The sequence below is a fragment of the Phymastichus coffea genome, unplaced genomic scaffold (assembly GCF_024137745.1).
Source record: "Phymastichus coffea isolate CEN01 unplaced genomic scaffold, Cenicafe_Pcof_1.1 PCOF00030, whole genome shotgun sequence".
Taxonomy (NCBI): Eukaryota; Metazoa; Arthropoda; class Insecta; order Hymenoptera; family Eulophidae; genus Phymastichus; species Phymastichus coffea.
Genome location: NW_026706841.1, coordinates 1 through 9117, shown reverse-complemented (window position 1 = coordinate 9117; position 9117 = coordinate 1).

Sequence of the window (9117 nt, the reverse complement as noted above, 5' to 3'; positions counted from 1 at the left end):
AGTCCTCAAAAAAGTCCTCGAAAAAGTCCTCAAAAAAGTCCTCCAAAAAGTCCTCAAAATAGTCCTCAAAAAAGTCCTCTAATTAGTCCTCGAAAAAGTCCTCAAATTAGTCCTCGAAAAAGACCTCAAATTAGTCCTCAAAATAGTCCTCAACAAAGTCCCCGAAAAAGTCCTCAAATTAGTCCTCGAAAAAGTCCTCAAATTAGTCCTCGAAAAAGTCCTCAAAAAAGTCCTCCAAAAAGTCCTCAAAATAGTCCTCAAATTAGTCCTCAAAAAAGTCCTCAAAAATATCCTCAAAATAGTCCTCAAATTAGTCCTCAAATTAGTCCTCAAAGTAGTCCTCAAAAAAGTCCTCAAAATAGTCCTCAAAAAAGTCCTTTAATTAGTCCTCGAAAAAGTCCTCAAATTAGTCCCAGAAAAAGACCTCAAATTAGTCCTCAAATTAGTCCTCAAAGTAGTCCTCAAAAAAGTCCTCAAAAAATTCCTCAAATTAGTCCTCCAAAAAGTCCTCAAAATAGTCCTCAAAAAAGTCCTCTAATTAGTCCTCGAAAAAGTCCTCAATTTAGTCCTCGAAAAAGACCTCAAATTAGTCCTCAAATTAGTCCTCAAAGTAGTCCTCAAAAAAGTCCTCAAAAAAGTCCTCAAATTAGTCCTCGAAAAAGTCCTCAAAAAAGTCCTCAAAATAGTCCTCAAATTAGTCCTCGAAAAAGTCCTCAAATTAGTCCTCAACAAAGCCCTCAAAAAAGTCCTTAAAAAAGTCCTCAAATTAGTCCTCAAATTAGTCCTCAAAGTAGTCCTCAAATTAGTCCTCAAAAAAATCCTCAAAATAGTCCTCAAAATAGTTCTCGAAAAAGTCCTCAAAAAAGTTCTCGAAAAAGACCTCAAAAAAGTCCTCAAAAAAGTCCTCAAAAAAGTCCTCTAATTAGTCCTCGAAAAAGTCCACAAATTAGTCCTCGAAAAAGTCCTCAAATTAGTCCTCAAATTAGTCCTCAAAGTAGTCCTCAAAAAAGTCCTCAAAAAAGTCCTCAAATTAGTCCTCAACAAAGCCCTCAAAAAAGTCCTTAAAAAAGTCCTCAAATTAATCCTCGAAAAAGTCATCAAAAAAGTCCTCAAAATAGTCCTCAAATTAGTCCTCGAAAAAGTCCTCAAATTAGTCCTCAACAAAGCCCTCAAAAAAGTCCTTAAAAAAGTCCTCAAATTAGTCCTCAAATTAGTCCTCAAAGTAGTCCTCAAATTAGTCCTCAAAATAGTCCTCAAAAAAGTCCTCGAAAAAGTTTTCAAAGTAGTCCTCAAATTAGTCCTCAAAATAGTCCTCAAAAAAGTCCTCGAAAAAGTTTTCAAAAAAGTCCTCAAAAAATTCCTCAAAATAGTCCTCAAAAAAGTCCTCAAAAAAGTCCTCTAATTAGTCCTCGAAAAAGTCCTCAAATTAGTCCTCAAAAAAGTCCTTTAATTAGTCCTCGAAAAAGTCCTCAAATTTGTCCCAGAAAAAGACCTCAAATTAGTCCTCAAATTAGTCCTCAAAGTAGTCCTCAAAAAAGTCCTCAAAAAAGTCATCAAATTAGTCCTCGAAAAAGTCCTCAAAAAAGTCCTCCAAAAAGTCCTCAAAATAGTCCTCGAAAAAGTCCTCAAAAAACTCCTCAAAAAGTCCTCAAATTAATCCTCGAAAAAGTCCTCAAAAAAGTCCTCAAAAAAGTCCTCAAATTAGTCCTCGAAAAAGTCCTCAAAATAGTCCTCAAATTAGTCCTCATAAAAGTCCTCTAATTAGTCCTCGAAAAAGTCCTCAAATTAGTCCTCGAAAAAGTCCTCAAATTAGTCCTCAAATTAGTCCTCAAAGTAGTCCTCAAAAAAGTCCTCAAATTAGTCCTCGAAAAAGTCCTCAAATTAGTCCTCGAAAAAGTCCTCAAATTAGTCCTCAAATTAGTCCTCAAAGTAGTCCTCAAAAAAGTCCGCAAAAAAGTCCTCCAAAAAGTCCTCAAAATTGTCCTCAAAAAAGTCCTCAAAAAAGTCCTCAAATTAGTCCTCAACAAAGCCCTCAAAAAAGTCCTTAAAAAAGTCCTCAAATTAGTCCTCGAAAAAGTCCTCAAATTAGTCCTCCAAAAAGTCCTCAAAATAGTCCTCAAATTAGTCCTCCAAAAAGTCCTCAACAAAGTCCTCGAAAAAGTCCTCAAATTAGTCCTCAACAAAGTCCTCAAAAAAGTCCTCAAAAAAGTCCTTTAATTAGTCCTCGAAAAAGTCCTCAAATTAGTCCCAGAAAAAGACCTCAAATTAGTCCTCAAATTAGTCCTCAAAGTAGTCCTCAAAAAAGTCCTCAAAGAAGTCCTCAAATTAGTCCTCGAAAATGTCCTCAAAAAAGTCCTCCAAAAAGTCCTCAAAATAGTCCTCGAAAAAGTCCTCAAAAAACTCCTCAAAAAGTCCTCAAATTAATCCTCGAAAAAGTCCTCAAAAAAGTCCTCAAAAAAGTCCTCAAATTAGTCCTCGAAAAAGTCCTCAAAATAGTCCTCAAATTAGTCCTCATAAAAGTCCTCTAATTAGTCCTCGAAAAAGTCCTCAAATTAGTCCTCGAAAAAGTCCTCAAATTAGTCCTCAAATTAGTCCTCAAAGTAGTCCTCAAAAAAGTCCTCAAATTAGTCCTCGAAAAAGTCCTCAAATTAGTCCTCGAAAAAGTCCTCAAATTAGTCCTCAAATTAGTCCTCAAAGTAGTCCTCAAAAAAGTCCGCAAAAAAGTCCTCCAAAAAGTCCTCAAAATTGTCCTCAAAAAAGTCCTCAAAAAAGTCCTCAACAAAGCCCTCAAAAAAGTCCTTAAAAAAGTCCTCAAATTAATCCTCGAAAAAGTCATCAAAAAAGTCCTCAAAATAGTCCTCAAATTAGTCCTCGAAAAAGTCCTCAAATTAGTCCTCAACAAAGCCCTCAAAAAAGTCCTTAAAAAAGTCCTCAAATTAGTCCTCAAATAAATTAGTCCTCAAAGTAGTCCTCAAATTAGTCCTCAAAATAGTCCTCAAAAAAGTCCTCGAAAAAGTTTTCAAAGTAGTCCTCAAATTAGTCCTCAAAATAGTCCTCAAAAAAAGTCCTCGAAAAAGTTTTCAAAAAAGTCCTCAAAAAATTCCTCAAAATAGTCCTCAAAAAAGTCCTCAAAAAAGTCCTCTAATTAGTCCTCGAAAAAGTCCTCAAATTAGTCCTCAAAAAAGTCCTTTAATTAGTCCTCGAAAAAGTCCTCAAATTAGTCCCAGAAAAAGACCTCAAATTAGTCCTCAAATTAGTCCTCAAAGTAGTCCTCAAAAAAGTCCTCAAAAATGTCCTCAAATTAGTCCCTCGAAAAAGTCCTCAAAAAAGTCCTCCAAAAAGTCCTCAAAATAGTCCTCGAAAAAGTCCTCAAAAAACTCCTCAAAAAGTCCTCAAATTAATCCTCGAAAAAGTCCTCAAAAAAGTCCTCAAAAAAGTCCTCAAATTAGTCTCGAAAAAGTCCTCAAAAAAAGTCCTCAAAAAAGTCCTCAAAATTGTCCCTCAAATTAGTCCTCAAATTAGTCCTCGAAAAAGTCCTCAAATTAGTCCTCAAAATAGTCCTCAACAAAGTCCTCGAAAAAGTCCTCAAAAAAGTCCTCGAAAAAGTCCTCAAAAAAGTCCTCCAAAAAGTCCTCAAAATAGTCCTCAAAAAAGTCCTCTAATTAGTCCTCGAAAAAGTCCTCAAATTAGTCCTCGAAAAAGACCTCAAATTAGTCCTCAAAATAGTCCTCAACAAAATCCCCGAAAAAGTCCCTCAAATTAGTCCTCGAAAAAGTCCTCAAATTAGTCCTCGAAAAAGTCCTCAACAAAGTCCTCGAAAAAGTCCTCAAATTAGTACTCGAAAAAGTCATCAAAAAGTCCTCAAAATAGTCCTCAAATTAGTCCTCGAAAAAGTCCTCAAATTAGTCCTCAACAAGCCCTCAAAAAAGTCCTTAAAAAAGTCCTCAAATTAGTCCTCAAATTAGTCCTCAAAGTAGTCCTCAAATTAGTCCTCAAAATAGTCCTCAAAAAAAGTCCTCGAAAAAGTTTTCAAAGTAGTCCCTCAAATTAGTCCTCAAAATAGTCCTCAAAAAGATCCTCGAAAAAGTTTTCAAAAAAGTCCTCAAAAAATTCCTCAAAATAGTCCTCAAAAAAGTCCTCAAAAAAGTCCTCTAATTAGTCCTCGAAAAAGTCCTCAAATTAGTCCCTCAAAAAAAGTCCTTTAATTAGTCCTCGAAAAAGTCCTCAAATTTGTCCCAGAAAAAGACCTCAAATTAGTCCTCAAATTAGTCCTCAAAGTAGTCCTCAAAAAAAGTCCTCAAAAAAGTCCTCAAATTAGTCCTCGAAAAAGTCCTCAAAAAAGTCCTCCAAAAAGTCCTCAAAATAGTCCTCGAAAAAGTCCTCAAAAAACTCCTCAAAAAGTCCTCAAATTTAATCCTCGAAAAAGTCCTCAAAAAAAGTCCTCAAAAAAGTCCTCAATTAGTCCTCGAAAAAGTCCTCAAAATAGTCCTCAAATTAGTCCTCATAAAAGTCCTCTAATTAGTCCTCGAAAAAGTCCTCAAATTAGTCCTCGAAAAAGTCCTCAAATTAGTCCTCAAAGTAGTCCTCAAAGTAGTCCTCAAAAAAGTCCTCAAATTAGTCCTCGAAAAAGTCTCAAATTAGTCCTCGAAAAAGTCCTCAAATTAGTCCTCAAATTAGTCCCTCAAAGTAGTCCTCAAAAAAGTCCGCAAAAAAGTCCTCCAAAAAGTCCTCAAAGTAGTCCTCAAAAAAGTCCTCAAAAAAGTCCTCAAATTAGTCCTCCAAAAAGTCCTCAAAATAGTCCTCAAAAAAGTCCTCTAATTAGTCCTCGAAAAAGTCCTCAATTTAGTCCTCGAAAAAGACCTCAAATTAGTCCTCAAATTAGTCCTCAAAGTAGTCCTCGAAAAGTCCTCAAAAAAGTCCTCCAAAAAGTCCTCAAAGTAGTCCTCGAAAAAGTCCTCAAAAAAGTCCTCCAAAAAGTCCTCAAAATAGTCCTCGAAAAAGTCCTCAAAAAACTCCTCAAAAAGTCCTCAAATTAATCCTCGAAAAAGTCCTCAAAAAAGTCCTCAAAAAAAGTCCTCAAATTAGTCCTCGAAAAAGTCCTCAAAATAGTCCTCAAATTAGTCCTCATAAAAGTCCTCAAAAAAGTCCTCCAAAAAGTCCTCAAAATAGTCCTCAAAATAGTCCTCGAAAAAGTTTTTCAACAAAGTCCTCGAAAAAGTCCTCAAATTAGTCCTCGAAAAAGTCCTCAAAAAACTCCTCCCAAAAAGTCCTCAAAATTGTCCTCAAAATAGTCCTCAAATTAGTCCTCGAAAAAGTCCTCAAATTAGTCCTCAAAATAGTCCTCAACAAAGTCCTCGAAAAAGTCCTCAAAAAAGTCCTCGAAAAAGTCCTCAAAAAAGTCCTCCAAAAAGTCCCTCAAATTAGTCCTCAAAAAAGTCCTCTAATTAGTCCTCGAAAAAGTCCTCAAATTAGTCCTCGAAAAAGACCTCAAATTAGTCCTCAAAATAGTCCTCAACAAAGTCCCCGAAAAAGTCCTCAAATTAGTCCTCGAAAAAGTCCTCAAATTAGTCCCTCGAAAAAGTCCTCAAAAAAGTCCTCCAAAAAGTCCTCAAAATAGTCCTCAAATTAGTCCTCAAAAAAGTCCTCAAAAAAATCCTCAAAATAGTCCTCAAATTAGTCCTCAAATTAGTCCTCAAAGTAGTCCTCAAAAAAGTCCTCAAAATAGTCCTCAAAAAAGTCCTTTAATTAGTCCTCGAAAAAGTCCTCAAATTAGTCCCAGAAAAAGACCTCAAATTAGTCCTCAAATTAGTCCTCATAGTAGTCCTCAAAAAAGTCCTCAAAAAAGTCCTCAAATTAGTCCTCCAAAAAGTCCTCAAAATAGTCCTCAAAAAAGTCCTCTAATTAGTCCTCGAAAAAGTCCTCAATTTAGTCCTCGAAAAAGACCTCAAATTAGTCCTCAAATTAGTCCTCAAAGTAGTCCTCAAAAAAAGTCCCTCAAAAAAGTCCTCAAATTAGTCGCTCGAAAAAGTCCTCAAAAAAGTCCTCAAAAAAGTCCTCAAAAAAGTCCTCTAATTAGTCCTCGAAAAAGTCCTCAATTAGTCCTCGAAAAAGTCCTCAAATTAGTCCTCCAAAAAGTCCTCAAAATAGTCCTCAAATTAGTCCTCCAAAAAAGTCCTCAACAAAGTCCTCGAAAAAGGTCCTCAAATTAGTCCCTCAACAAAGTCCTCAAAAAAGTCCTCAAAAAAGTCCTTTAATTAGTCCTCGAAAAAGTCCTCAAATTAGTCCCAGAAAAAGACCCTCAAATTAGTCCCTCAAATAGTCCCTCAAAGTAGTCCTCAAAAAAGTCCTCAAAAAAGTCCTCAAATTAGTCCTCGAAAAAGTCCTCAAAAAAGTCCTCCAAAAAGTCCCTCAAAATAGTCCTCGAAAAAGTCCTCAAAAAAACTCCTCAAAAAGTCCTCAAATTAATCTCGAAAAAGTCCTCAAAAAAGTCCTCAAAAAAGTCCTCAAATTAGTCCTCGAAAAAGTCCTCAAAATAGTCCTCAAATTAGTCCTCATAAAAGTCCTCAAAAAAAGTCCTCCAAAAAGTCCTCAAAATAGTCCTCAAAATAGTCCTCGAAAAAGTTTTCAACAAAGTCCTCGGAAAAAGTCCTCAACAAAGTCCCCGAAAAAGTCCTCAAAAAAGTCCTCAAAAAAGTCCTTTAATTAGTCCTCGAAAAAGTCCCTCAAATTTGTCCCAGAAAAAGACCTCAAATTAGTCCTCAAATTAGTCCTCAAAGTAGTCCTCAAAAAAGTCCTCAAAAAAGTCCTCAAATTAGTCCTCGAAAAAGTCCTCAAAAAAGTCCTCCAAAAAAGTCCTCAAAAATAGTCCTCGAAAAAGTCCTCAAAAAACTCCTCAAAAAGTCCTCAAATTAATCCTCGAAAAAGTCCTCAAAAAAGTCCTCAAAAAAAGTCCTCAAATTAGTCCTCGAAAAAGTCCTCAAAATAGTCCTCAAATTAGTCCTCATAAAGTCCTCTAATTAGTCCTCGAAAAAGTCCTCAAATTAGTCCTCGAAAAAGTCCTCAAATTAGTCCTCAAATTAGTCCTCAAAGTAGTCCTCAAAAAGTCCTCAAATTAGTCCTCGAAAAAGTCCTCAAATTAGTCCTCGAAAAAGTCCCTCAAATTAGTCCTCAAATTAGTCCTCAAAGTAGTCCTCAAAAAAGTCCGCAAAAAAGTCCTCCAAAAAGTCCTCAAAGTAGGTCCTCAAAAAAGTCCTCAAAAAAGTCCTCAAATTAGTCCTCCCCAAAAAGTCCTCAAAATAGTCCTCAAAAAAGTCCTCTAATTAGTCCCTCGAAAAAAGTCCTCAATTTAGTCCTCGAAAAAGACCTCAAATTAGTCCTCAAATTAGTCCTCAAAGTAGTCCCTCGAAAAAGTCCTCAAAAAAGTCCTCCAAAAAGTCCTCAAAGTAGTCCTCGAAAAAGTCCTCAAAAAAGTCCTCCAAAAAGTCCTCAAAATAGTCCTCGAAAAAGTCCTCAAAAAACTCTCAAAAAGTCCTCAAATTAATCCTCGAAAAAGTCCTCAAAAAAGTCCTCAAAAAAGTCCTCAAATTAGTCCCTCGAAAAAGTCCTCAAAATAGTCCTCAAATTAGTCCTCATAAAAGTCCTCAAAAAAGTCCTCCAAAAAGTCCTCAAAATAGTCCTCAAAATAGTCCTCGAAAAAGTTTTCAACAAAGTCCTCGAAAAAGTCCTCAAATTAGTCCTCGAAAAAGTCCTCAAAAAACTCCTCCCAAAAAGTCCTCAAAATTGTCCTCAAAATAGTCCTCAAATTAGTCCTCGAAAAAGTCCTCAAATTAGTCCTCAAAAATAGTCCTCAACAAAGTCCTCGAAAAGGTCCTCAAAAAAGTCCTCGAAAAAGTCCTCAAAAAAGTCCTCCAAAAAGTCCTCAAATTAGTCCTCAAAAAAGTCCTCTAATTAGTCCTCGAAAAAGTCCTCAAATTAGTCCCTCGAAAAAGACCTCAAATTAGTCCTCAAAATAGTCCTCAACAAAGTCCCCGAAAAAGTCCTCAAATTAGTCCTCGAAAAAGTCCTCAAATTAGTCCTCGAAAAAGTCCTCAAAAAAGTCCTCCAAAAAGTCCTCAAAATAGTCCTCAAATTAGTCCTCAAAAAAGTCCTCAAAAAAATCCTCAAAATAGTCCTCAAATTAGTCCTCAAATTAGGTCCTCAAAGTAGTCCCTCAAAAAAGTCCTCAAAATAGTCCCTCAAAAAGTCCTTTAATTAGTCCTCGAAAAAGTCCTCAAATTAGTCCAGAAAAAGACCTCAATTAGTCCTCAAATTAGTCCCTCAAAGTAGTCCCCGCAAAAAAGTCCCTCAAAAAAGTCCTCAAATTAGTCCTCCAAAAAAGTCCTCAAAATAGTCCTCAAAAAAGTCCTCTAATTAGTCCTCGAAAAAGTCCTCAATTTAGTCCTCGAAAAAGACCTCAAATTAGTCCTCAAATTAGTCCTCAAAGTAGTCCTCAAAAAAGTCCCTCAAAAAAAGTCCTCAAATTAGTCCTCGAAAAAGTCCTCAAAAAAGTCCTCAAAAAAGTCCTCAAAAAAGTCCTCTAATTAGTCCTCGAAAAAGTCCTCAAATTAGTCCTCGAAAAAGTCCTCAAATTAGTCCTCCAAAAAGTCCTCAAAATAGTCCTCAAATTAGTCCTCCAAAAAGTCCTCAACAAAGTCCTCGAAAAAGTCCTCAAATTAGTCCTCAACAAATTCCTCAAAAAAGTCCTCAAAAAAAGTCCTTTAATTAGTCCTCGAAAAAGTCCTCAAATTAGTCCCAGAAAAAGACCTCAAATTAGTCCTCAAATTAGTCCTCAAAGTAGTCCTCAAAAAAGTCCTCAAAAAAGGTCCTCAAATTAGTCCTCGAAAAAGTCCTCAAAAAAGTCCTCCAAAAAGTCCTCAAAATAGTCCTCGAAAAAGTCCTCAAAAAACTCCTCAAAAAGTCCTCAATTAATCCTCGAAAAAGTCCTCAAAAAAGTCCTCAAAAAAGTCCTCAAATTAGTCCTCGAAAAAGTCCTCAAAATAGTCCTCAAATTAGTCCGCATAAAAGTCCTCAAAAAGTCCCTCCAAAAAGTCCTCAAAATAGTCCTCAAAATAGTCCTCG